The sequence below is a fragment of the Nomascus leucogenys genome, chromosome 15 (genome assembly GCF_006542625.1).
Source record: "Nomascus leucogenys isolate Asia chromosome 15, Asia_NLE_v1, whole genome shotgun sequence".
Lineage (NCBI taxonomy): Eukaryota > Metazoa > Chordata > Mammalia > Primates > Hylobatidae > Nomascus > Nomascus leucogenys.
In genome coordinates, this window is record NC_044395.1 from 108,083,585 (window position 1) to 108,110,980 (window position 27,396).

Consider the following 27,396-nt stretch of genomic DNA (forward strand, 5'->3'; position numbering starts at 1 on the left):
TTAAGCAGCTTTTGGGCTGAGATGATGGGGTTTTCTAGATACAGGATCATGTCATCTGCAAACAAAGATAATTTGACTTCCTCTCTTCCTATTTATATACCTTTATTTCTTTCTCCTGCCTGATTGCCCTGGCCAGAAATTCCAGTACTATGTTGAATATGACTGGTGCGAGAGGTTGCCCTCGTCTTGTGCCAGTTTTCAAGGGGAATGCTTCCAGCTTTTGTCATTGAGTATGATATCGGCTGTGGGTTTGTCATATATGACTCATTATTTTGAGGTGTGATCCTTCAATAGCTGGTTTATGGAGAGTTTTTAACATGAAGGGATGTTGAATTTTATTGAAGGCCTTTTATCTATTGAGATAATTGTGTTGTTTTTGTGTTTAGTTCTGTTTATGTGATGAACTACATTTATAGATTTGCCTGTGTTGAACCAACCTTGTATCCCAGGGATGAAGCCATCTTGATTGTGGTGGGTCAAGGTACCCTTATCAGTCTTATGCAATTATGTAAAAAGACTGAACTTATTTCTTGAAGGTTTTGTTGTTCATTCTTTTTTGATCCTTTTTCTCTATTCTTCCTGTCTTATATCAGACAGATAGATATCAGACAGATAGTTTTGAAGCTCTGAGATTCTTTCCTACACTTGGCCTATTCTGCTAGTGATAATTGTGGTTGCATTGTGAAGTTCTTGTGTTTTTCAGCTCCATCAGGTCAGTTATGTTCCTCTCTAAACTGAATATTCTGGTTATCAGCTACTGTGTTCTTTTATGATTTTTAGCTTCTTGCATTAGGTTAGAACTGCTCCTTTAGCTCAGAGAAGTTTATTACCCCCCACCTCCCAAAGCCTACTTTTGTCAATTCAGCCATCTCAGCCTCGGGTCAGTTCTGTGCCCTTGCTGGGGAGGTGTTGTTGTCATTTAGAGAAGAGGCATTCTGCCTTTTTGAGTCTTCAGCGTTTTTGTGTTGATGCTTTCTCATCTTTGTGGGCTTATCTACCTTTGATCTTTGACGTTGCTGACCTTTGAATGGGGTTTTTGTGGGGTCTTTTTTGTTGATGTTGTTGTTGTTGCTGTTTGAACAGTCAGACCACTCTTTCCTGGGGCTGCTGTGGTTTTCTAGGGGTCCACTCTGGACCCTAGTCACCTCAGTCTCTCCTGCACCTGGAGGTATCACCAGTGAAGGCTGTGAAACAGCAAAGATGGCAGCCTGATCCTTCCTCTGGGAGCCCCAGTCCAAGGGGGTACTGACTTGATGCCAGCTGGAATGCTACCGTAGGAGGTGTCTGGAGACCCGTTGGGAGGTCTTGCCCAGTCAGGAGGAACAGGGTCAGGGACTGCTTAAAGAAGCAGTCTGGCTGCCCTTTGGCAGAGCAGGTGTGCTGTGGTGACCCCCAGGAGTCTCCAGAGCCAGCAGGCTGGAAAGGCTCAGTCGACTGAACTGGGGAGACAGCAGCTACCCCTCTCCCTGGGGACTTCATCCCAGGGAGAAATCAGAGTTCTGTCCATAGAACTCTGGCTGGAGTTGCTAAAATTCCGATGGGGAGGCCCTTGTCCAGTGAGGAGGGATGGATTTCAGTCTCACTTAAAGCAGCAGCCTGGCCACGATCAGTCACAGCAGCTGTGCTGTGTTATGGGGGACTCCTCCTGGTCCCTGGTGCCAGCAGGCTAGAGTGGCCAACTCAAACCACAGAGTGGCTGCCCCTCCCCCTGGGAACTTGGTCCACCTCTGGCTGTCTCCAGCCTGCTGCTGCTGGCCAGCTGGAATTCCAAGCCAATGGGTCTTGTGAGGTGCTGTGGGAGTGGGGCCTCAGAATGATATCAATCACTTGGCTCCCTGGATTCAGCCCCCTTCCTAGGGGAATGCATGGATGTATCTCCCATGTTGCTGGAATTCTCAGGGCAGAGTATGCAAAACTCCTGGGTTTCCACGCATGTCCCAGTGAGCCAGCGAGCACTCCGCCGGGACTCCACACAGCTCTGTGCTTCAGATCCAAGGCTGTGGTGGCTGAGCTCATGAGGAGACCTCCTGATGTGCAGGTTGCAAAGATCCATGGGAGAAACATGGTTTCCCGGGCAGAGTCGCACAATCACTCACTGCCTCCCTTGGCTGCGAGTGGGGGGCTCAGCTAGGTCCGTGCCACACCTGGGTGGGCCACTGCCCCACTTGCTTTTCCTGACTGACTGTGGGTCGAGCTCTCTGCCTGGTGAGTCCCAATACAAGAACCTGGATACCTCAATTGAAGGTGCAGAATTCACTCGCAGTTTTCATTGCTCTCCGTGAGAGCCACAGGCCACAGCCGCTTCTAATCGGCCAGCTTGGGCCCATCTAAAGTATGATTTCTTAATACACGTTTTAAATACATAACAATAATGATATTTATCACAAATAATACTTTGTCTCAATGTGATATAAAAATTGCTAATAAATCAATTCTTTTTTGGTTACCACAAAGCTATCTGGAAATGTAACGTCTGCCATTTATAAAATTTTTGTAGAGTTAATAGAACTTTACTTGAAGGGAGGCTGGCAATATGCATCATGACTTCAAGCACTGCCGTGGAGTTGTGGAGTTCGAAGTGGTACTCACATCTTGTTACTGGGATTATAAATTCGTACAAACTTTATCAATTGTGATTAAACAATATATACCAAAATTATAAATGGAAATACTCTCTGATTCAGCAATTTCATTTCCAGAAATTTACCCTAGACTACTCATGATGCCTGGAATTATGTATGAATGGGAGAAAGTATTATACCACCTTTTTAATTAACACAAGTCTAGAAATTACCTTAATGTTTATCATTAACAATGATTATCACTTTACTGTTTATTATAGTTATTCATATGATTGATAGAATACTATGCAGCTATTTAAAAAAATTTTTTAAAGGATGCTCAAAAACAAAGTAAAAAACCTGGGTGCAGAGCCATGTCTGATATGCCTCCATTCCTATAAAATCAGAGTATATAAATGCATACAGTATCTCTATTAACTGGTAACTTACAAAATTCAAAGTTAATGCAGGCAAGACCTTTCTTTTTTAATGCTAAAACTCCAAGGAACTGCACAACATTTGAGGATTGGTTTCCAACACATGTCAAGCTATCTGTGAACTTACAGATTTTAGGAAATGAGGCTCTTGAAAAACCAAGCATTAATATTCCTAGCTACAGTTGTTTGGGACATAATTAGAATGATCCATTCTTTGAAAGTCTGTAAAATTTGCTCATACAACCATCTGGGCCTAGTCCTTCCTTTGTGAAAGAAAGATTTCATTTTACTGGAGATTTTATGTTCTTCATGTTATAGTACTTCTTAGGTTTTGTATTTCTTCTTGAGTCAATTTTGGTACCACTTAGTACCCCTCAGGGTGCTTGGGCTGAGAACACATCAGTCAAAGAAAGGAAGGAAGGGGACAAAGGAGAGAAGGGATGGAGGGAGGGAAAGATAAAAGGAAATGAGAGAAGGAGGGAAAGAGAAGCACCAAGGAAGCAGGGAGGAGAGGGACGGGGAGAGAGAGGGACGGGGGAGAGGGGGAGAGGGAGGGAGGGACGGGGGAGAGGGGGAGAGGGAGGGAGGGACGGGGGAGAGGGGGAGAGGGAGGGAGGGACGGGGGAGAGGGGGAGAGGGAGGGAGGGACGGGGGAGAGGGGGAGAGGGAGGGAGGGACGGGGGAGAGGGGGAGAGGGAGGGAGGGACGGGGGAGAGGGGGAGAGGGAGGGAGGGACGGGGGAGAGGGGGAGAGGGAGGGAGGGAGGGAGGGACGGGGGAGAGGGAGGGAGGGAGGGAGGGACGGGGGAGAGGGGAGAGGGAGGGAGGGAGGGACGGGGGAGAGGGGAGAGGGAGGGAGGGAGGGAGGGGAGAGGGAGGGAGGGAGGGACGGGGGAGAGGGGGAGGGAGGGAGGGACGGGGAGAGGGGAGAGGGAGGGACGGGGGAGAGGGGGGAGGGGGGGAGAGGGGGAGAGGGAGGGAGGAGGAGGGACGGGGGAGAGGGGAGAGGGAGGGAGGAGGGGGGACGGGGGAGAGGGGGAGGGAGGGAGGGACGGGGGAGAGGGGGAGGGGAGGGGAGGGGGGAGGGAGGGGGAGGGAGGGAGGGGGAGAGGGAGGGGGGGAGGGAGGGACGGGGGAGAGGGAGGGAGGGAGGGAGGGAGGGACGGGGGAGAGGGAGGGAGGAGGGACGGGGAGAGGGAGGGAGGGAGGGACGGGGGAGAGGAGGGAGGGAGACGGGGGAGAGGGAGGGAGGAGGGGGGGAGAGGGAGGGAGGGAGGGAGGGGGGGAGGGGGGAGGGAGGGAGGGAGGGAGGGGGAGAGGGGGGAGGGGAGGGAGGGAGGGAGGGGGGAGAGGGAGGGAGGGAGGGAGGGACGGGGGAGGGAGGGAGGGAGGGACGGGGGAGAGGGAGGGAGGGAGGGACGGGGGAGAGGGAGAGAGGGAGGGACGGGGGAGAGGGAGAGAGGGAGGACGGGGGAGAGGGAGAGAGGGAGAGAGGGAGGGACGGGGGAGAGGGAGAGGAGGGAGAGAGGGAGGGACGGGGGAGAGGGAGGGGACGGGGGGGAGGGAGAGGGGGAGGGAGAGAGGGAGGGAGGGAGAGAGGGAGGGACGGGGGGAGAGGAGAGAGAGGGAGGGACGGGGGAGAGGGAGGGAGAGAGGGAGGGAGAGAGGGAGGGAGAGAGGGAGGGACGGGGGAGAGGGAGGGAGGAGGGGACGGGGGAGAGGGAGAGAGAGAGGGAGGGGACGGGGGGAGAGAGAGGGAGGGAGGGACGGGGGAGAGGGAGAGAGGGAGGGAGGGACGGGGGAGAGGGAGAGAGGGAGAGAGGGAGGGACGGGGGAGAGGGAGAGAGGGAGGGACGGGGGAGAGGGAGAGGAGGGAGGGACGGGGGAGAGGGAGGGAGGGGGAGGGAGGGGGAGAGGGAGGGAGGGAGGGACGGGGGAGAGGGAGGGGAGGGAGGGAGGGACGGGGAGGGGAGGGAGGGAGGGAGGGACGGGGGAGAGAGGGGAGAGAGGGAGGGACGGGGGAGAGGGAGAGAGGGAGGGACGGGGGAGAGGGAGAGAGGGAGAGAGGGGAGGGAGGGGACGGGGGAGAGGGGGAGAGGGAGAGGGGGAGGGACGGGGGGGAGGGAGAGGGGGAGGGAGAGAGGGGAGGGAGGGAGAGAGGGAGGGACGGGGGAGAGGGAGGGAGAGAGGAGGGAGAGAGGGAGGGACGGGGGAGAGGGAGGGAGGGAGGGACGGGGGAGAGGGAGGGAGGGAGGGACGGGGGGAGAGGGGAGAGGAGAGAGGGGAGGGACGGGGGAGAGGAGGAGGGAGGGAGGGGGAGAGGGAGAGAGGGAGGAGGAGGGACGGGGGAGAGGGAGAGAGGGAGAGGAGGGAGGGGACGGGGGAGAGGGAGAGAGGGAGGGACGGGGGAGAGGGGAGAGAGGGAGGAGGGGGAGAGGGAGGGACGGGGGAGAGGGAAGGGAACGGGGGAGAGGGAGAGAGGGAGGGATGGGGGAGAGGGAGAGAGGAGGGACGGGGGAGGGAGGGAGAGAGGGAGGGAGGGGGGAGGGAGGGAGAGGGAGGGACGGGGGAGAGGGGAGAGGGAGGGAGAGAGGGAAAGAAAGAAGTGAAGGGTGGGGACGGGAAGAGAAGAGGAGCCAGCCACAGGCTACAGGCTGTTTGTTCACTCTTAGTTGACCCAGGCAGTTCTGCCTTTTAAATATTCCACCTTCTGCCATGAGTTACCCTGTTCAATATTCATTCCTCAGAGCAATCAAAGGTCTATGTGTGCCCTGCCATGATGGACCATAGCTTCAGCTCTCAAACACAACCCTCAGCCAACATATTCATGACTGGTCCCTCCCACATACTCATCAGTCCCCCATGCTATGGTCTGCATGTGTCCCCCAGAGCTCACGTGTTGGAAACTTAATCCTCTATGTGACAGTGTTGAGAGGCAGGGCCTAATAAGGGTGATTAGGTTATGAGATTCTGCCCCATGCATGGATTAATGTCATCTCAGGAGTAGGTTAGTTATCTTGGGGGTAGGTTAGTTATCTTGGGGGTGGGTTCGTTATCTTGAGAGTGGGCTTGTATTAAAAGCAAGTTCAGCCCCTTTTGCTCTTTCTCAAACTCTTGCTCTTCTGCCTTCATCCATGAGATGACACAGCAAGGCAGCCCTCACCAGATGCAGACCCCTCATCCTTGGACTTCCTGGCCTCCAGAACTCTAAGAAATAAATTTCTTTATAGATTCCCTAGTCTATAGTATTGTTATAGCAGCACAAAATGGGTCAAGATGCCCCATTACATGGAGAGTGCTGATCCACAGGGTTGAGATCACTGACTTAGGGCTTGGAGTCTTATACAACATCCCTATGGGAGTTGGTCTCCATATTCCCTGTCTTAACAGGAATCTCAAATGGTTATCTCAGACCAAAATATAGCCCAGATATTTTGCATGTGGCAATATTGCCCACTTTTCCACAACCTTATCATGGCAGCTTTGATGTGCTCACTTCTATGATCCCTGAAAGGATATGAGTTCAAGATCCTGCAAGGTTACAACCCAAGGATAGAAGAGCCTAGATAAGAGTTCCATCACCTGGGTGATCAGTGCAGAGATATGTCACAAAGCCCCTGTAGGCAGAGCCTAGACAAGGGTTACATCATCTGGGTGACAGGCAAACAACAATGACAACTTATTTTCATCCCCACTTCAGTCTTTGAGGTTAGACAGACCTGGATTCAAATCCAAGCTCCACCCCTCGCCGTGTGAGCTTGCTCATGCTGCTCATCTCTCTGAGACTTGACTCTTCATTTGTGAAATGAGGATAAAGCCCCTTCTCTCAGGGGCTGTGCCAAGGATGAAATGAGTCATGCATTGGTCAGGACAGGTAATGCTGTGTAACAAACAAGCCCCCAAACCTCAGTGGCTTCAACAGCAAAGTTGACTTCTTTTCTTTTCCGTTTTTTTTTTTTTTTTTGCGGGGGCGGCGCGGTGGATGGAGTCTTGCTCTGTCGCCCAGGCTGGAGTGCAGTGGTGCAATCTCAGCTCACTGCAACCTCCACCTCCTGGGTTCAAGCGATTCTCCTGCCTCAGCCTCCCGAGTAGTTGGGACTACAGGTGCCTGCCACCACGCCCGGCTAATTTTTTGTATTTTTAGTAAAGACGGGGTTTCACCATGTTAGGATGGTCTCGATCTCCTGACCTCATGATCTGCCTGCCTCAGCCTCCCAAAGTGCTGGGATTACAGGCGTGAGCCACTGCTCCTGGCCTTGACTTCTCAATTGATTTCACATCCATCACGGGTCAACAAGGGGGCTCTGGTGGTCATAGTCATTCAGAGACTCAAACAGACCATTATCCCAGAAGATTCTCCCACAGTTCCAGGAACAGAGCAAAGAAAACACAATCAGCCATAAGCCACTTCTTAAATCCCCTGTCTGGAAGGGATACACATTTCTTCTGTCACAGCTGTTGCCCAAAATGTCTCAGGCGGCCAGGCACAGTGGCTCACATCTGTTATCTCAGCATTTTGGGAGGCAGAGGTGGGCAGATCACCTGAGGTCGGGAGTTTAAGACCAGTCTGACCAACATGGCGAAACCCTATCTCTACTAATAATACGAAAATTTGCTGGGCGGGGTGGCCGGTGCCTGTAGCCCCAGTTACTCTGGAAGCTGAGGCAGGAGAATCACTTGAACCCAGGAGGCGGAGATTGCAATGAGCCGAGACCATGCCACTGCACTCCAGCCTGAGTGACAGAGTGAGACTTCATCTCAAAAAACAAACAGAAGAGTCTCAGGCTATTTCTGAACTAGGAGGATAGAAATAGTCATTTTGGTTGCCACAAACCATCGAAACAAAGATGCAGATCATTAACGTAAAATTACAATTGGTTCCTTCCCACTCCTTTTCAGCTTCTCTTCGTTGCTATGAGCCAGCATCTCCTGTGTCAATTTTCAGCCTATTGCCTCCCAGCTCCTAGTGCACCTTTCAATACGTGAACTGTGATAAACTGGGAAACGCTGTCAATATACCTTCGGAAAATGAGCATTCTGCAGGCACCTAGGTAGAGGATGGAGAGACTGCAGGGGGCAGGAGCTCTCTGGCTGGGCCTTGATCATGTTCAAGCCCCAACCACAGACCTAGGCGTGGTCCTGCAACCACCTTGCAGCCTTGGCTTGCAACATCTCAACATGGAAACCAAAACACAGCATGGCCCATGTGATCTGAAAGTTCCTGAAAAGTTGCCCAGACCCCCTCTTGTACCCCTTTTACAACCTGCACACAGTGACCTGTATTCTAGAGGGTCTGCACAGAGCTGCCATTCCTTCTGCCAGACCCTGCGGGACTCACGCATTCTGGAGGCTTCCTGCCCTACAATGGCAGCCAGACTCCCGCCATGCATCCCTGCACCGGTGGCTCAAGTCCAGCTTCCTCACCTGCACTCCAGCGGCTCATGGCTGGCTCCCTTCCCTGCACCAGCAGCTCATGGCCAGCTCTCTCCCCTGCACTGCAGCGGCTCACCGCCGGCTCCCTCACCTGCACTCCAGTGGGCGGCCTAGTGCTCGTGCAAAAGCTGCTGACTAGCTCCAGCCTGGCCAAATCCACAAACGTCTCTTATGTGGCGGCTGAACCACATTTTATGACATCTGAACCCCTTTCAAATCTTTGCTTCCTTGGGTACCTCCCTCTGCTCTGGGGCACCAGGCAGATTTGCTTTATGTCTTACACTGACTCTTTTATCATAGTTGCAATCCTTTATACTACACTTCCCCGTTAGAACCACTGTGTGTATTCTATCTCTTGATGGGACCCAGGCTGCTACACACCCTAACCTGTGCACATTTCACTTCATTAGTTCCTCACCATTAGCCCAAGATCATGCTCCACCACCCCTCTCTGCCCCCTTTCTTTCCGTGAGACCCCTAAACACCCTCTTTGTGCCCAAAGCTTACCTGCTCTTCCTTCCCTATATTCTTGGCCAGACACAAAAATCTGATGCTCTGGCAAATGCAGTAATGGGGAGAAGGCAGGGGAATCATTTATCCTCCCTTAGGTAAGCACTAAGGTTAATGTCATTCCATTGTGTGAGGAATAAAAAAACGAGGCATAGAGAGGTGCCGTGATTTGCCTGGACCCATGAAGCTGTCATGGCAGAAGTGGAACAAAGGTTCAAGTTCAAGTGTCCCAAACGTCGGTCCAGCTCCTATGCCTTCAGAACATGCCGTGGAGGGAGACACCGGGGGACCTCACTCATGCTGAACACTCAGGGGTACCCAGGAGCTGAGAGTGGGGACGTGACACGCTGAGTTGACTCAGTCCAGTCCTCCTACACCAAATAAGGATGGAAACCCTCACATAATAGAAGTGAAGAGAGGGAAGAAAGCCAGGAACCATTAAGAGGCTGATGCCTGGAAGGCCTGGGCAGAATGACAGGGAGATTGGAGCAGAACAGAAGCCCTAGAGGGGGACAAGGGAAGGGAAGTGGCCTCAGTGGCCAGATGGCACCCGTCCACTGCACAGAGGCTAGAGCCTTGAGTTCCATCTAGTCCTTGTCAACTACAATCATTCTGCCCTGTGGCTCAAAGAGTTCTGGAGAGAATGTGTTTTCTGCAGTCTGGGGAGGTGAGAATAAAACAATTCAGCCTCAAGAAGTTGAAATGCCAGGAAATCATAGCATGTGGAGATGGGATTCATTCTTAAACTTCCCGCCCTTGACTTCTGGTTTGGCCACGTGACTCACTTTGGCCAATGGATGTGGTAAAGTGGTAGTCTGCCCATTCCGAGCCTGGGTGGTAAGATAAAAGACCTTCACATTTCCCTTTATTCTTTGCACTCGTGCCATTGCCATGAGAAGAAGGCACCCTGACAGGCCCCTGACCCCAGAAGGATCAGAGACACTTGGAGCAGATCAAGCTCAGCCACCACAGTTCGAGCCAAAACCTCCCAAGCAACTCATGAGTGAGAAATGGTGGCCTATGGTCCTAGGCCTCTGAGGTGTGGGGTTACTTGTTACAAAACGAGAGTTAACTACCACACATCCCTACGAATCAAAGAACAAAGGAAATAAAACATAAAATGTGAAAAGCAGATTTCCAATTTTTAGAAGAAAACAGAGGACATATTTTATGACACTAAGCAGAGAAAAACTTTTTTAAATATGACACAAAACACAGACACCATAAAAGAAATTACTGATAAATTCAACCATATTAAATGTAGAAGCTTTGATCTGACAAAAGAGGCGATAAATAAAGTTAAAAGACAAAGACAGTTCATGATATGGTTTGGCTGTGTGTCCCCACCCAAATCTTGAATTGTCCTCCTGTAATTCTCGTGTGTTGTGGGAGGGACCCAGTGGGAGATAATTAGAATCATGGGGGCGGTTCCCCCATACTGTTCTCCTGGTAGTGAATAAGTCTCACGATATCTGACAGTTTTATCAGGGGGTTCCACTTTTGCATCGTCCTCATTTTTCTCTGGCCACTGCCATGTAAAAAGTGCCTTTCACCTCCCACCACGATTCTGAGGCCTCTCCAGCCATGTGGAAGTGTAAGTCCAATTAAACCTCTTTTTCTTCCCAGTCTGGGGTATGTCTTTATCAGCAGTGTGAAAATGGACTAATGCAGTGCACAAACAGGGAAAACATACTTGTAAGGTATTTGGCCAAAAAAGCATTGATATCCAGATCATTAAAATCAAAATTGGCCAGACGTGGTGGCTCATGCCTGTAATCCCAACACTTTGGGAAGCTGAGGCGGGTAGATCACCCGAGGTCGGGAGTACGAGACCAGTCTGACCAACATGGAGAAACCCCGTCTCTACTAAAAATACAAAATTAGCCGGGCGTGGTGGCACTTACCTGTAATCCCAGCTACTCATGAGGCTGAGGCAGGAGAATCGCTTGAACCCGGGAGGCAGAAGTTGCGGTGAGCCATGATCGTCCCATTGCACTCCCGCCTGGGCAACAAGTGCAGAACTCCCGTCTAAAAAAAAAATAGCACTTACAAGTCAGCAAGGAGAAACCAAAGACCCAACAGACAAATGATCCAGGAGCAATTCACAGAGGAGGAGACCCGAAGGGCTGGGAAACACAAGGCAAGCGTTCAGCTGCACTGCAAAATCCAGGAAAAATATTAGAAAGTGCGATAACAAATACTGACGAAGATAAGTGAACATGGATGTGCACCCTGCTGGTGAGGGGCATTGTGAGGACTCCAGCCCCAAGGTCATCTGGCTGTGCTTCCTAGGAAGGGCTGACAACGGACCTGTCTCAAGACCCCAAGCCTCACCAGGCTACGTGCAGGCCTTGGACCAGAGCATCACCTTGGGGTGGGGGTTGCAGGGCGGGCGCATCCTCTGCTCACCAGAAATGCAGAATTCTAGATTCATCTGGAAGATATTGTTGAAGGGAAAAGCAACTTTCAGGAGAGTATGTATGGACTGCTATTTGTATAAAATTGCAAAAACAGACCAAAAAACACATTCTTCATGGACATGCACACTAGGTATTAAACATGGATGGGAAGACACACATTGGCTTCAGATAGTGGGGAGGGAGGTGGTAACTGGACTAGAAAAGGGGCATATAACTCGAGCATCAGCTTGAACATTATGCTGAATCCGTAGTTTTCTTCCCTTAAACTCTGGAGCAAATGCATCCAAAAGCTACCACGTGTGAATTTTAACTGGGAGGTACATCAAAGTTTAATACCATTATCCTCTACGCAGTCCTGTGTGTTTGTAATATTGAGCCATATTTTTTAAACACTTGACACAGCATGAAAGGAAGCTTGCCTACATGGTAACAATGGTTATCTTTAGGTAGCAGAATTCAAGACTGCTTCTTTTTTCTTTTTTTCCTACTTGTATATTATCTCTATTTCCCTGTGGGAGGATTTATGACTGTTGTGACGAAAAGGCTTGTATTCTAACTCCCTGCGTCATAAGCACGCTGCCGTGCCCTGGCTGGCAGGATGGGGAGGAGGGAGCATGTCTGTTCACCTGGCCAGCCCTAGGCACCTCTGCAGAGAAATATACGGGCACTTCCCCTCTGCAGCCAAAGAGTTAAGAAGAGTCGATGTGAAATGAATCATTCCAGGGGAGCTAAATCCCAGCCTTATCTAATTTTGTATCCTGAGGCTGATTAATTTAAACTAAAAAATGGAATAAACATCAGCTTTAAATAAGTATTACTCAGCAGGGTCCTCAGTTGAACAAACTGACATTATACATTTTATGGTATGGATTCAGGGGCCCGGGTGGGGCGAGGGGTATCTGTGGGGATGCTCTCTGAGCTAAGGAGAGAAAATCGCCAGTGCTCCTGGATTCCGGAGTGCATTCACCTTTAGTATCTTGTCTGGATACCCGCAGAAAACCAAAGAGCCACCCTGTGGCAGGATCTTCACACAGGAGGGGGGCTTGTGCCCTGTGTCCCAGCTGCCCTGTGTCCCTGAGGGAGAAGGGATTAGTGGAGGGAGTAGGTGAGGACTTTGGAGGAAGCCCCTGATATTCTTAGAAAACAGCAGGAAAGAGATTTCCCCTGCCTGGGCATTGTTTCCAAATAGGAGACAAGAGCATGAACTAAAAACAGAGACCCCCGGCTCCTTCCATGGTCCCTGAGTTCAGAAGGGGAACCCAGGGAGGTGGGGCAGGTAAAAAATGGGGTGGGCTGTCTGACATGTGCCTGGAGGGACCCACGAACCTGAGTCAGGCAGGAGAGTGGGCAGCTGGTGGATTCTTCCAGGCCTGCAGCACAAAGCCAGGCGGTCATCCCAAGAACAAGCCATGTCTGCAGAGGCCCACTGCATCCCTGCCTCATGGCCACAATGTCACAGAGCAGATCACATCATGTGGGAGGCCATGTGCAGTGTGAGTGTCATATGGGAGCTGGACCCAGAAGGTCCCAGACCCAGGTCCAGCTACATCTCTGCTATAGTCAATGTTTGTGTGCCCCTAAAATCCATGTGTTGAAACCTAACCCCTGATAGGTTAAGCTTGAATTAGGAGGGAAAGACTTTAGGAAGTGATTTCGCCCTGAAAGCGGAGACCCCATGAATGGGATTAGTGGCCTTGTAAAAGGGAGCCAAGGAAGCTTGTTCTCTCCTTCCACCATGTAAGGACACAGCTAGGAGGTGCCCTCTATAAGGAACAGACCCTCAACAGACACCCAATCTGCCACTACCTTGACCTTCCACTTGCCAGCATCCAGACCTATGAGACATAAATTTCTGCTGCTTATAAGCCCCCTAGGCTAAGGTATTTTGTTACGGCAGCCCAAATGGACAGCCTCTGACCATCTTGAGCAACTCACTTATCTGCTGAACTCTCCACAGATTCAACTGTGATGAAATCCCTTCAACAGATGTATACTGAACACCTACTTTGTATAAGGACACACTGTGTTATTGGATAGGGTACAAAACAAGTCATGGTTCCCCAGAGGTAGGCACTGCCATAGTTGAAGAGCAAACCCAGGTTTCTGTGGCCAATAGGGGAAGGGGTGGGTGTCGGAGAAGAAGAGAGCATGCTAGAGTCCATGTCTGCAGCAATATTGGAACGTTTAATGGATGGTTCCCAAAGTGGTGACTTCTCATCTTCCTACAAAAACTCATGGTTGTCCCTATGTAAAGTCTTCCCAGAAGTGTAGGGCGGCTGAGAATATGCAGATCAGAAAAAAGGAGGGGGCAGAGAGAGCACATTCTTGGCATCAGCAGCCACGGACTTCTTGCAGGAAAGAAAGCAATTCTCCTGGATCCCTGTGTAGCAGATAAATGTACAGAAATACATTTGTTGGCTATTTGGTTCATGGACTTTGAACATTTGCAAAGCGAGAGGCTGAGAATCGTCTCCAACCAGGTGGTGTGGGGCGTGGAAGTACAGAAAAGGATCAAAGGGGGAGGAAAACAGAGCAATGAGAAGGGAGCTCTCAGCATGACAAACACAGAGACCTGGGTCTCTGCTACCAACAATAAGAGCTAATATATAATGATTGCAGGTCTGCAAACAGCAGGCTTTCCATATCACATGTGGCAAGCTCTGATGACAACCCTGTGTGACAGGTATTGTTGTCGGAGGCAGAAAGTTGCTAAATAATCACAAACAACTGATGGAATGCCGGAGAGTTTGGTTTTAATTGGTCATCTTCCTGTTTGCTTTTTATTTGTCGCATCTGTAGTTTGTTCTCCATTTCCTCTTTCTCTGGCTTCTTTTGAATTTGTTGACTATTTTTATTTCATTTAATCTTCTTTGTTGGCCTTTTACATATAACTATTTTTGCTTGGTTTGGTTTTGAGATTTAGTCATTGCTCTATGGTTTATGATATATCATATGGTTTGGATCTGTGTCCCTACCCAAATCTCATGTGGAAATGTAATCCCCAATGCCAAACGTGGGGTCTGGAGGGAGGTGATTGGATCATGGAGCCAGTTTCTCAGGGTTTAACACCATCCCCGCTTGGTACTATATAGCGAGTGAGTTCTCACAAGATCTGATTGTTTAATAGTGTGTGGCACCTCTCCCTCTCTCTCTTCCTCTTGCTCCAGTCACATAAGATGTGCCTGCTTCCCCTTGGCCTTCCGTCATGATTGAAAGCTCCCTGAGGCCTCCCCAGTAGCTGAGCAGATGACAGAATCGCACTTCCTGTACAGCCTGCAGAACTGTGAGCCAATTATACCTCTTTTCTTCATAAATTACCCAGTCTCAGACATTTTTTTTTTTTTTTTTCTGAGACGTAGTCTCACTCTGTCGCCCAGGCTGCAGTGCAGTGGTGCGATCTCGGCTCACTGCAACCTCTGCCTCCCTGGTTCAAGCAATTCTGCTGCCTCAGCCTCCCGAGTAGCTTAGCTGGGACTAAAGGCATATGCCACCACGCCCAGCTAATTTTTTTTGTATTTTTAGTAGAGACAGGGTTTCACCATGTTGGCCAGGATGGTCTCGATCTCTTGACCTCGTGATCCGCCCACCTTGGCCTCCCAAAGTGCTGGGATTACAGGCATGAGCCACCGCACCCAGCCCCAGTCTCAGACATTTCTTTATAACAGTGCAAGAGCAGACTAATACAGTAAATGTATTTAACTTAGCATTGGCTGCCATCAACATTATACCACTTCACATAGAGGATAAGAAACTTAAAACAGTACCCATTCATTTCCCTCCTTTTGGGTTTTGTGTTATTGTTTTCATGCATTTTGCTTCTATATGTGCTGTAAACTCACATTAATTTGTTATCATTTTTGCCTTAAACAGTCAATTATCTTTTAAAAAATGCTTTTTAATGTTGTATTTTTGCTCACACATTTGCCGTCTCTGGTGCTCTACATTCTTTTGTGTCGATCTGGACTTCCATCTGGTTTCACTTTCCCTCTGCCTGAAGAATTTCCTTTAATATTCCTTGTAGTGAGGACTTGCTGGTAATGAATTCTTCAAGCTTTTCAATATCTGAAAGTCTTTATTTCACTATCATCTTTGAAAGATATTTTTGCTGGGTGTAGAATTCTAGACTGACAATCGTTTTATCCTTAAGTATTTTATAGAAGTTACTGCACTATCCTCTGGTTTGCATTGTTTCTTTTCTTTTTTTTTTTTGAGATAGGGTCTCACTCTGTCACCCAGGCTGGAGTGCAGTGGCATGATTTCAGCTCACTGAAACCTTTACCTCCTGGGTTCAAGCAATCCTCCTGCCTCAGCCTCCCAAGTAGCTGGGACTACAGGCATGCACCACCACACCCAGCTAATTTTTGCATTTTATGTAGAGGCCAGGTTTTGCCATGTTGCCCAGGCTGGTCTTGAACTCCTGGGCTCAAGTGATCATCCTGCCTCAGCCTCCTGAAGTGCTGGAATTACAGGTGTGAGCCACCACACTCAGCCCATTTCCATCTTTGTCCCTCTCTGTATAATGTCCTTTCCCTTTGGTAATCTTTCAGATTTTCTGTTTGTCACTGGTTTGTGGCAATTTGATTATGATGTGCTTCAGTGTGTCATCCTCATGTCTGTTGTGCTAGGGGTTCATTGGTTCTTAGATCTCTGGGTTTATAATTTTTATCAAATTTAAAATTTTTCAGCCAGTTTTTTCAAATATTTTTTCTTCTACTCCTCCCCACCTTCTTCAGGAACTCCAATTACACATATATTAGTCCTGTTGGTGCTGATTTTCTGTTCAATTTTTTCCATTTTTTTCTCCATGTTCCATTTTTGATAGTTTCTACTGCTACATCTTCCAGTTGACTAATCCTTTTTTGTATAATATCTATTCTATTTTAAATGCCATTTAGTACATTTTTCATCTCAGACATTGTATTTTTCATCTCTAGAAGTTCAAGCTGGGTCTTCCATGTCTCTACTTCCATGTTCTAGCTTCCCTTTACCTTCTTGTTGTGGAATGTTATCATTATAATAACTGTTTTAATATCATTGCCTACTAATTCCATCTTATGTGCCATTTCTGTATCTATTGATCAAGTTTTCTTCTCATTATTGAGACATTTCCTTTCTTTTCACATGCCTGGTAATTTTTTTTTTTTTTTTTTTTTTTTTTGAGACGGAGTCTTGATCTGTTGCCCAGGCTGGAGTGCAGTGGTGAGATCTTGGCTCACTGCAAGCCCCGCCTCCTGGGTTCACACCATTCTCCTGCCTCAGCCTCCCGAGCAGCTGGGACTACAGGCACCCACCACAATGCAGGGCCAATTTTTTTTTTATTTTTAGTAGAGACGGGGTTTCACCATGTTAGTCAGGATGGTCTCGATCTCCTTACCGCGTGATCCACCCACCTCGGCCTCCCAAAGTGCTGGGATTACAGGCGTGAGCCACCGCGCCCAGCTATGCCTGGTAATTTTCAGCTGGATGACAGACAATGTGAAATTTATCTTATTGTGTGTTGGATATTGTTGGGTTCCTGTAAATATTATTGAGCTATGTTCTAGGATGCAGTTAAATTATCTGAAAAGATTTTGGTTCTTTGAGGGTTTTCTTTGAGGTCTTTTTAAGTAGGACCTTAGCAGCCTTGGCCTAGATCTAATCTTTCAGCAGTGTTTCGTAATTTTCATTGTAGAGGTCTTTTGATTCCTTTGCTAAGCATATTCCTAAGTTTTGTTTGTTTGTTTTGTTTTTTGCAGCTATTGTAAAAGGGGTTGAGTTCTTGATGTGATTCTCTGCTTGGTAGGTGTTGATGTATAAAAGAGCTACTGATTTGTGTACATTAATCTTGTATCTGGAAACTTTGCTGAATTCTTTTTTCAGTTCTAGGAGCTTTCTAGAGGAGTCCATAGGGTTTTCAAGGCGAAAGATCATATCGTCAGCAACCAGTGACAGTTTGACTTCCTCTTTACCGATTTGGATTTCCTCTATTTCCTTCTTCTGTCTGATTGCTCTGGCCAGGACTTCCAGTACTATGTTGAAGAGGAGTGGTGAGAGTAGGCTCCTCGTCTTGTTCCAGTTCTCAAAGGGAATGCTTTTGCCTTTTCCCCATTCAGTATTATGTTGGCTGTGGGTTTGTCATAGATGGCTTTTATTACATTATGTCCCTTGTATGCCCATTTTGCTGAGAGCTTTAATCATAAAGCAATGCTAGATTTTGTCAAATGCTTTTTCTGCATCTGTTGTTATAATCATGTGAGTTTTTTTTAAATTCTGTTTATTTGGTGTATCACATTTATTGACTTGCATATGTTCAACCATTCCTGTATCACTGGTATGAAACCCACTTGATCATGGTGGATTATCTTTTGGTATGTTGTTGGATTCAGTTAGATAGTATTTTGTTAAGGATTATGGCATCTGCGTTCATCAAGGATATTGGTCTGTAGTTTTCTTTTTTGGTTATGTCCTTTCATGATTTTGGTATTAGGGTGATGCTGGCTTCACAGAATGAATCAGGGAGGGTTTCTTCTTTCTCCGTCTTGTGGAATAGTGTGAAAGGATTGGTATCATTTCTTCTTTTAATGGAAGAAGACATTCTTTGAATGTCTGGTAGAATTCTGCTGTGAATGTCTGGTCCTCGGCTTTTTTTGTTGGTAATTTTAAAATTACCATTTCAATCTTGCTGGTTGCTTTATTGGTCTACTTGGGGTATCTAATTCTTCCTGATGTAAGCTAGGAGGGTTGTATTTTTCCAGGAATTTATCCAAATCTTCTAGGTTTTCTAGTTTATGTGCCAAAAGGTGTTCATAGTACCCTTGAATAATCTTTAATATTTCAGTGGTGTCAGTTGTAATATCCCGTTTCATTTCTTAGTGAGGTTATTTGGATTTTGTCTCTTCTTTTCTTGGTTAATCTTGCTAATGGTCTATCAATTTTATTTATCTTTTCAAATGACCAACTTTTTGTTTTATTTATGTTTTGTATTTGTTGTTGTTGTTGTTGTGTCAATGTCATTTAGTTTTGCTCTGATCTTGGTTATTTCCTTTGTTTGCTGGGATTGGGTTTGGCTTGTTCCTGCTTCTCTAGTTCCTGGAGATGTGAACTTAGATTGTCTGTTTGTGCTCTTTCAGAGTTTTTGACGTAGGTGTTTAGGGCTATAAACTTTCCTCTTAGCACTGCCTTTGCTGTATCCCAGAGGTCTTGATAGGTTGTATCATCCAGTTCGAAGAAATTTTTTACATTTCCATCTTGATTTCATTTTTCACCCAGTGCTCATTCAGGAGCAGGTTATTTAATTTCCATGTATTTGCATGGTTTTGAAGATTCCTTTTGGAGTTGATTTTCATTTTTATTCCACTGTGATCTGAGAGAGTGCGTGATACAATTTCAATTTTCTTAAATTTATTGAGACTCGTTTAATGGCCTATCATACAGTCTATCTTGGAGAAAATTCCATGTGCTGTTGAATAGAATGTGCATTCTGTGGTTGTCGGATGAAATGTTCTGTATATACCTGTTAAGTCCATTTGTTCCAAAGTATAGTTTAAATCCCTTGTTTCTTTGTTGACTTTCTGTCTTGATGACCTGTCTAGTGCTGTCAGTGGAGTATTGAAGTCCCCCACTGTTACTGTGTTGCTCTCTATCTCATTTCTTATGTCCACTAGTAATTGTTTTATAAATTTGGGAGCTCCAGTGTTAGGTTCACATATGTTTAGGATTGTCATATTTTTCTGTTGGATGAGACCTTTTACTATTATATACTGTCTGTCTTTGTCTCTTTTAGCTACTGTTGCTTTAAAGTTTGTTTTGTCTCATATGAGAATAGCTTCCACTGCTCGCTTTTGGTGTCCATTTGCATGAAATGCCTTTTTCTACCACTTTCCTTAAGTTTCTGTAAGTCGTTGTGTGTTAGGTGAGTCTCCTGAAGGCAGCAGATAGTTAGTTGGTGAGTTCTTATCCATTCTGTGGTTCTGTATCTTGTAAGTGGAGCATTTAAACCATTTACAACCAACATTAGTATTAAAAAGTGAGGTACTATTGCTTTCATCATGCTCTTTGTTGCCTCTGTACTTTTTTTTTTTTTTTTTGCTTTTTAACTTGTATTTTTGTTTTATGGGTCTTGTGTGATTTATGCTTTAATGAAGTTCTGTTTTGATGTGTTTCCAGGATTTGTTTCATGATTTAGAGCTCCTTTTAGCAGTCCTTACAGTGCTGGTTTGGTAATGGCAAATTCTATCAGCATTTGTTTGTCTAAAAAATGACTGTATCTTTCCTTCATATATGATGTTTAGTTTTGCTGGATACAAAATTCTTGGCTGCTAATTGTTTTGTTTGAGGAGGCTGAAGAAAGGGCCCCAATCCCATCTAGCTTGTAAGGTTTCTGCTGCAAAATCTGCTGTTAGTTTGATAGGTTTTCCTTTATAGGTTACCTAGTGCTTCTGTCTCACAGCTCTTAAGATTCTTTCCTGGCCGGGCGCGGTGGCTCACGCTTATAATCCCAGCACTTTGGGAGGCCGAGGTGGGTGCATCACAAGGTCAGGAGATCGAGACCACGGTGAAACCCCGTCTCTACTAAAAATACAAAAAAAAATTAGCCGGGCATAGTGGTGGGCGCCTGTAGTCCCAGCTACTCGGAGAGGCTGAGGCAGGAGAATGGCATGAACCCGGGAGGTGGAGCTTGCAGTGAGCCGAGATTGCGCCACCGCACTCCAGCCTGGGCGATAGAGCAGACTCCCTCAAAAAAAAAAAAAAAAAAAAAAAAGATTCTTTGCTTTGTCTTAACTTTGGATAACCTAATGACAATGTGCCTAGGCTAAGATCTTTTTGTGGTGAATTTCCCAGGTGTTATTTGTGCTTCTTGTGTTTGGATGTCTAGGTCTCTCACAAGGCCACGGAAGTTTTCCTTGATTTTTCCCCCAAATACGTTTTCCTGGCTTTTGGAATTCACTTCTTCCTCAGGTACACCGATTAGTCTTAGGTTTCATCGTTTAACAGAATGCCAGACTCCTTGGAGGCTTTGCTCATATTTTCTTATTCTTTTTTGTCTTTATTGGATTGGGTTAAATCAAAGGCCTTGTCTTCGAATTCTGAATTTCTTTCTTCTACTTGTTCAATTCTATTGCTGAGACTTTCCAGAGCATTTCACATTTCTAAAAGTGCATCCAAAGTTTCCTGATTTATTATTATTATTATTATTATTTAAGCTATCTATTTCCTTGAATGTTTCTCCTTTCACTTATTGTATCATTTTTTGAATTTTCTTGCATTGGGCTTCACCCTTCTCTGGCCACTCCCTCATTAGGTTAATAACTAACCCGAATTCTTTTTCAGATAAATCAGTGATTTCTTCTCTGTTTGGATCTATTGGTGATGAACTGGTGTGATTTTTTGGGGGGTGTTGAAGAGTCTTGTTTTGTCAGATTACCAGGGTTGGTTTTCTGGTTCCTTCTCATTTTGGTAGACTCTGTCAGAGGAAAGGTCTAGGGCTGAAGACTGTTGTTCAGACTCTTTTGTCCCACGGGGTGTTCCTTGACATAGTATTCTCTCCCTTTTCCTATGGGCATGGCTTCCTGTGAGCCGAAGTGCATTCATTGTTGTCTCTCTTCTGGGTCTAGCCACCCAGCAGGTCTACCTGGCTTTGGGCTGGTACTAGGGGTTGTCTGCATAGAGCCCTGTGATGTGAACCATCTATGGGTCTCTCAGCCATGGATACCAGTGCCTGTTCCAGTGGAGGTGGTGAAGGGTGCAATAGACTCTGTGAGGGTCCTTAGCTTTAGTGGTTTAATGCTCTATATTTGTGCTGGTTGGCTTCCTGCCAGGAGGTGGTGCTTTCCAGAAAGCATCAGCTGTAGTAGTGTGGAGGGACTGGCAGTGGGCAGGGCCCTAGGACTCCCAAGATTATATGTCCTTTGTCTTCCACTACCAACTTAAACATTTGTGACAATTTCAATATCAGAAATGTATGTGGAATCGAATTTATTCTGGTAGTTTAAATTCTGGTAGCTTATTTTCTTATATGCTTCAATCTTTATAATTCAGTTCTCACATGAGGGAGATCTAATATTGGAAATATTTTCAATCTGTATGTTTATATAGTTATTCTAGTTGTCCTGGCACAAGGTTATCAATGTCGCTGTGTGACCACCATTGGCTTTTCACATTTACACCTCCTCTGAATTTTTTCTTGCCTCCTTTCTGGTGCTGGGGAATTCTGATATTTTCTCCTCATCTCCATTGTACATTTTAGGGATTCTTGAAACTTTTGATGCCCAATCATCCACACTTTCCACATAAGTAAAATATTTTACTTAGATATTTTCTAGCAGACATTGAGTTCTCATGAGAAATCCTCAGTCTCTTTATTTGGAACACCCCCTCCCCAATATTCCATATGGAGTAGTTATGTGTAGAATGTGATTACTTCATTAATACGTCAAAGTATGGATACATTTTGAACACATTTCTGAAGTTGTAATCCCTTTCTTGATGAATAGTACCTGCACATGAACAGAATTGATGTTTTCTCTGGAGCAGTAAGTTAGCACTGGTAGAATCTGTTCTGTAATCCCAGGTCCTTGGACTCCGGTGCCAATGCTTCCTCCTTAGATCCTCCCTGACCCTGTAAATTTACCTCAGTCTCTATTTCTTAATCCAATAGTTATTTAAATTGATCTTCAATTACTGTGTATGTGGCCAGATATTATTTATGGGTTATATTCTAATTCACATTTTTCTGATGTAATTTCAGAGAGCCTAGAAAATATCACCTAGTGAATATCTACTTCCATGAAGTCAGTGATACATTTTTAGGTCTTAAACTTCAATATTTAAAATATTTGTCTCTGGAATTTGAAAATAATATGTATGCCTTGTTTATTGGATAAAAAGCCTAATCACTTGTTCATCTGATTAGTAATCAAAGTTTCTAAAATTTATTTAATACTTGATGTTACTTTATGTTTTATATAAATGTGTATTTCTATGACAGTTTTAGTGTCACCTAATATTATTTTCAATGTTGTAATTTTTATTTATATGAATCTTTGTGTTATACATTTTAGTGTCATTGGTATTAAAACTATATGTGCAAATAGCTTGAAATAGCACCTAACACATCATGGATTCTATGTAAATATTCACCACTATATTCCATCACATTTTAACCAATTCATACCATTCTTCATTTGCTAACATTTTGTTTGTCCTCATTCAAATGTGTGTTGTTGTCCTGTCTACATATTAATAAAAGAGAGGAGGTAGGCCCAGACTTCCATCTTGATTAAATACTAAGACAAATGGCACATTTTCCTAGTTCTATTTATATACAACATTACATTTGTCTCACACTATAAATATGAGTATTAAGTACAGCAAAAAAAAAAAAATCTTAACCTTCCTACAACAGATTTTGGGATATTCACGGATTGTCCACAACTTCCTTCTCCCAACATTATTTTTATTCTTACATCTCAACTTCCATGAAAACCTAGAAGCATGAAATACTACAAATTAGAAACAAATTCCCTGCTACACAAATTGTAAAAGTAAACCAAGAAGAAAGAGAATATATGTGTACTCATACAGCAAGTAAATAGGTTAGACTAATGAAAACTCTTCATCAGTCTAGCCCAGGCTCACATAGCTTCACTAGTGAATTCTATTAAACACTTAACGAATAACCAATCCTTCACAAACACTTGCAAAGCAGAGAAGCCGGAAAACATCAATTCATTTTTGGGGCCAGTATTACCCAGATAACAAATCAGACAAAAGCATCACAAGAAAATAAATGTGCAGATTATCATCCCTCATGAATGAAGACAGAAATCTCCAAAAACTCTAACAAACTGGATGAAGCAACACATAAAAATGTTAGACAAGCCTGGCATGGCGGTGCACACCTGTAGTCCCAGCTACTTAGGAGGCTGAGGTGGCAGGATCACTTCAGCCCAGGAGTTTGAGGTTATAGTGAGCTGTGACTGTGCCACTCCACCCCAACCTGGGTGACAGAGGGAGGCCTCATCTCTATTAAAAATTAAAGAAAATTAGCAAAAAGACAATATAACCAAGTGGAATTATCGTACAAATACAAATTTAAAAATCAATCAGTGTAATACACCATATTAACAGAGTAAAGGAAAAGACCATGATGATTTCAATGGACGTCTGACAATGTCTGACACTCATTCCTGATAAATCTTCCAGAAATCTAGCAATAGAAATAATTTTCTGAACCTCCTAAAAGACATCCATGAAAATTTAATAAATTCCACTAAGGTATATTGAAAGACATATTGATACTTCCAACTTTATGGTTTTAAAAATTAACAATGAAATGAGAACTAATAACAGTAATCTATCCATCTGGAAAACATTAAACACCTTTCTAACAATATTTCTTTTGATGTGATAAAGGTAAAAATTCAAATTTAATAAGAGGAGGGCTTTTGAGAAGACTGAAATTTGGTGTTCCTAATTTTTCTGACTTATTAGCAATTAGAATCTAATTATCAATAATGCCAAGAAGACAGGAGTACTCTCCAATGACATTAAAATGTATAACATAAAGATTTATAGTTAGGCATAATGTATAACACAAAGATTCATTGTTTGGCATAACAGCATTTCATATTTGAATCATTTAATAACATTGTCATCATTGCGTATTCTCCTGGAAATAACACACAATACTGACTTCAAAAAACCAGAGCTTTTGCTGGGGATATGTGCTCCTTCCAAAGGCAATTGATTGTGTGCAATATTCTGAGAATTAATTCCTCCAGAGGTAAAGTGTGGCTATCTGGGCTTCTGGGAATATCCCGAAAATCCACATATTCTAAAAATCTTTTCCACTACAAACCACCATAAATGTTGGACAACAGAATATGTGCTCGACTGCCCATATTATACTTTGGGGCTTTTGTACACAGTTTTTGCACAGAAATATTTAAGTGAATATAAATTAATTGAAATGTTTTCCAGATGGATATTGAGGGAGAAACAGAAAAATCCAAGACAATCCCCTGTGGAAGAAAATTCTCCAACCCAAAACTCAACCGAACTCAAAGCGCTGAAGAGCGCATCAGTTAAGACCTGTCAAATATAATCATGCTATCTAATAGTTTTAAATACGCAAAATAAAGAGCACCAAAGTCAATGTCATTCAGAAATAACAACAACGAAACCAGAGCACCCCGATGCAATTAGGCCTCAAGGAATTCCAAAGTAGTGTATTAGATATCCAAAATATATATATATATATATTTTTTTTTTTTTAGACAGAGTCTTGCTGTTGCTCAGGCTGTAGTGCAATGGCGCGATCTTGGCTCACTGCAACCTCCGCCCCCCGGGGTTCACGCCATTCTCCTGCCTCAGCCTCCCGAGTAGCTGGGACTACAGGCACCCGCCACCTCGCCCGGCTAATTTTTTATATTTTTAGTAGAGACGGGGTTTCACTGTGTTAGCCAGGATGGTCTCGATCTCCTGACCTCGTGATCCACCTGCCTTGGCCTCCCAAAGTGCTGGGATTACAGGCGTGAGCCACTGCGCCCGGCCCAAAATATATATGTAATTAGAAATGTTTACAGAAATTAGAGAGATGGCCGGGCGCGGTGGGTCATGCTTGTAATCCCAGCACTTTGGGAGGCTGAGGTGGGCAGATCACGAGGTCAGGAGATCGAGACCAGGGTGAAACCCCGTCTCTACTAAAAATACAAAAAATTAGCCGGGTGTGGTGGTGGGCGCCTGTAGTCCCAGCTACTCGGAGAGGCTGAGGCAGGAGAATGGCGTGAACCCGGGAGGCGGAGCTTGCAGTGAGCCAAGATCACGCCACTGCACTCCAGCCTGGGTAACAGAGCGAGACTCCGTCTCAAAAAAAAAAAAAAAAAAAAAGAAATGAGAGATTTTTTTTTTTTTTTTTAAAGATTTGGCCTCTAAAACAGTTAACAATTCCACTATAGAAGAAAAGGGAAATTCAATGTTTGATATACATACGTAAAAATAAATTTCAGGTAAATGAAAAGTCCGTGTGATGACAGAATCCAAATTATATGAAAGATAGAAATCTCAATATTTGTTTTTACACATTTTAAGGAAAAAACAACCCTGAAAGCATAAAATGCAGAAAATAATGTTAATAAGTCTTGAGTTTTCAAGTCCCTCTCACTGACCTTGGCACTTAGAGAACAGCCAGCACAGGTTCAGGAACCCTAATGGGCATTTCTGCCAAGGAGGCCATCCTCATGAAAGCTATGCGCACAGATGGATGGATGCTCCTCTCCCAGAGACCAGCAGCGAAGGCCCCTGCCAAAGCCCTTCAGGTTGGCAGGCACCATGGGTGGACACCACCGGCCACCAAGCACAAAGTGAGAGCTCAGAACCTCAAAGCATGGGCCGGAGACCAAACAAACCTACACAAAAGGCATTCAAAGCAATGAGACAATGCACAGAAGGAAACGCCAAAGGAAACACCTTAACACAGACGAGATAAAATACAGCTTGAAGAAACAGATGCCACGAAAAAAGGGGCACTTGGGTCATAAGAAAGCTCTCAAGCTATAAAACTGACAGCAGAAATTAAAAATGCAAAACAAGGGCTAGAGGACAAACTTGAGAGTCGTGGAAACAACACGAAAGACAGAAAGGCAGGAAAATCTACACCAGGAGGTACAATTTCAAATATCATAGAGAAGTACTGAGAAAAGAGAAAGTGAAATGAAACAGAAGAGGTTAGCAACAAAATACAACAAGAATATTTTCCACTAGCCCAAAAGACATGAGTTTCCAGATTGAATAAGGCCACCAAATGCCACACTTGGGCACAACGTCTTAAAATTTCAGACACTGGCCAGCGCAGTGGCTCACGGCTGTAATCCCAGCACTTTGGGAGGCCAAGGCAGACAGATTACTTAAGGTCAGGAGTTCAAGACCAGCCTGGCCAACATGGCGAAACCCCGTCTCTACAAAAAACACAAAAATTAACCGGGCAGGTGGCATATGCCTGTAGTTCCAGCTACTCAGGAGGCTGAGGCAGGAGAATCGCTTGAACCCGGCAGGCAGAGATTACAGTGAGCCGAGATCACGCCACTGCACTACAGCCTGCGTGACAGAGTGAGACTCTGTCTCAAAAAAAAAAAAAAAAAAAGTAAGCAAAACAAAAGGCAATCGTTAACTCTTAAAAAAATTAAAAACTGAACCAAAAGTTGAACTGTTATTCTCAGCTGAGAACAGTATTTTCAGACATTAAACAGACATTAATCAGGTAAAATATCACACATATACAAGTACAGGAGAAGAGGAACTTGAGTAAGAGTTAAAAGACTCATCTTCTACAGTAAGGCATCAATAAATAGGCCAGGCACAGTGGCTCACGCCTGTAATCCCAGCACTTTGGGAGGCCGAGGAGGGCAGATCAGTTGAGGTCAGGGATTCAAGACCAGCCTGGTCCACATGGTGAAACCCCATCTCTACTAAAAATACAAAAAATTAGCCGGGGGTGGTGGCAGGCTCCTGTAAGCCCAGCTACTCGGGAGGCTGAGGCAGGAGAATCACTTGAACCTGAGAGGCAGAGGTTGCAGTGACCCAAGATCCCACCACTGTACTCCAGCCTGGGCAACAGAGCAAAACCCCATCTCAAAAAAAGTCAATAAGTAATGACTAAATGGGGGAAAGAACACCCATAAATAGTAGGAACACGCAATTTAGACTTAACAAGCAATCATTCTTAAATTTTTAAGAAGAAACAGCTATAAAATGAAAATAATTGACTCAGATTTAGAAATGTGGGCAAGGCAGGGGCAATATTTTATAATTAACTTCTTAAACTATATTCTTTTTTTTTTTTTTTTTTTTTTTGAGACAGAGTCTTGCTCTGTCGCCAGGCTGGAGTGCAATGGTGTGATCTCGGCTCACTGCAACCTCCACCTCCCAGGTTCGAGCGATTCTGCTGCCTCAGCCTCCCCAGTAGCTGGGATTAGAGGTGCCCGCCACCACACTCAGGGAATTTTTATATTTTTAGTAGAGACAGGGTTTCATATTGGCCAGACTGGTCTCAAACTCC

General features: G+C 45.3%; 1 pseudogene; it reads left to right on the top strand.

Annotated features, from left to right (window-relative positions):
* The first annotated feature begins 559 nt into the window (after positions 1-559).
* The window catches only part of LOC101176411, a 119,726-nt pseudogene continuing 92,889 nt past the window's right edge, over positions 560-27,396 (top strand).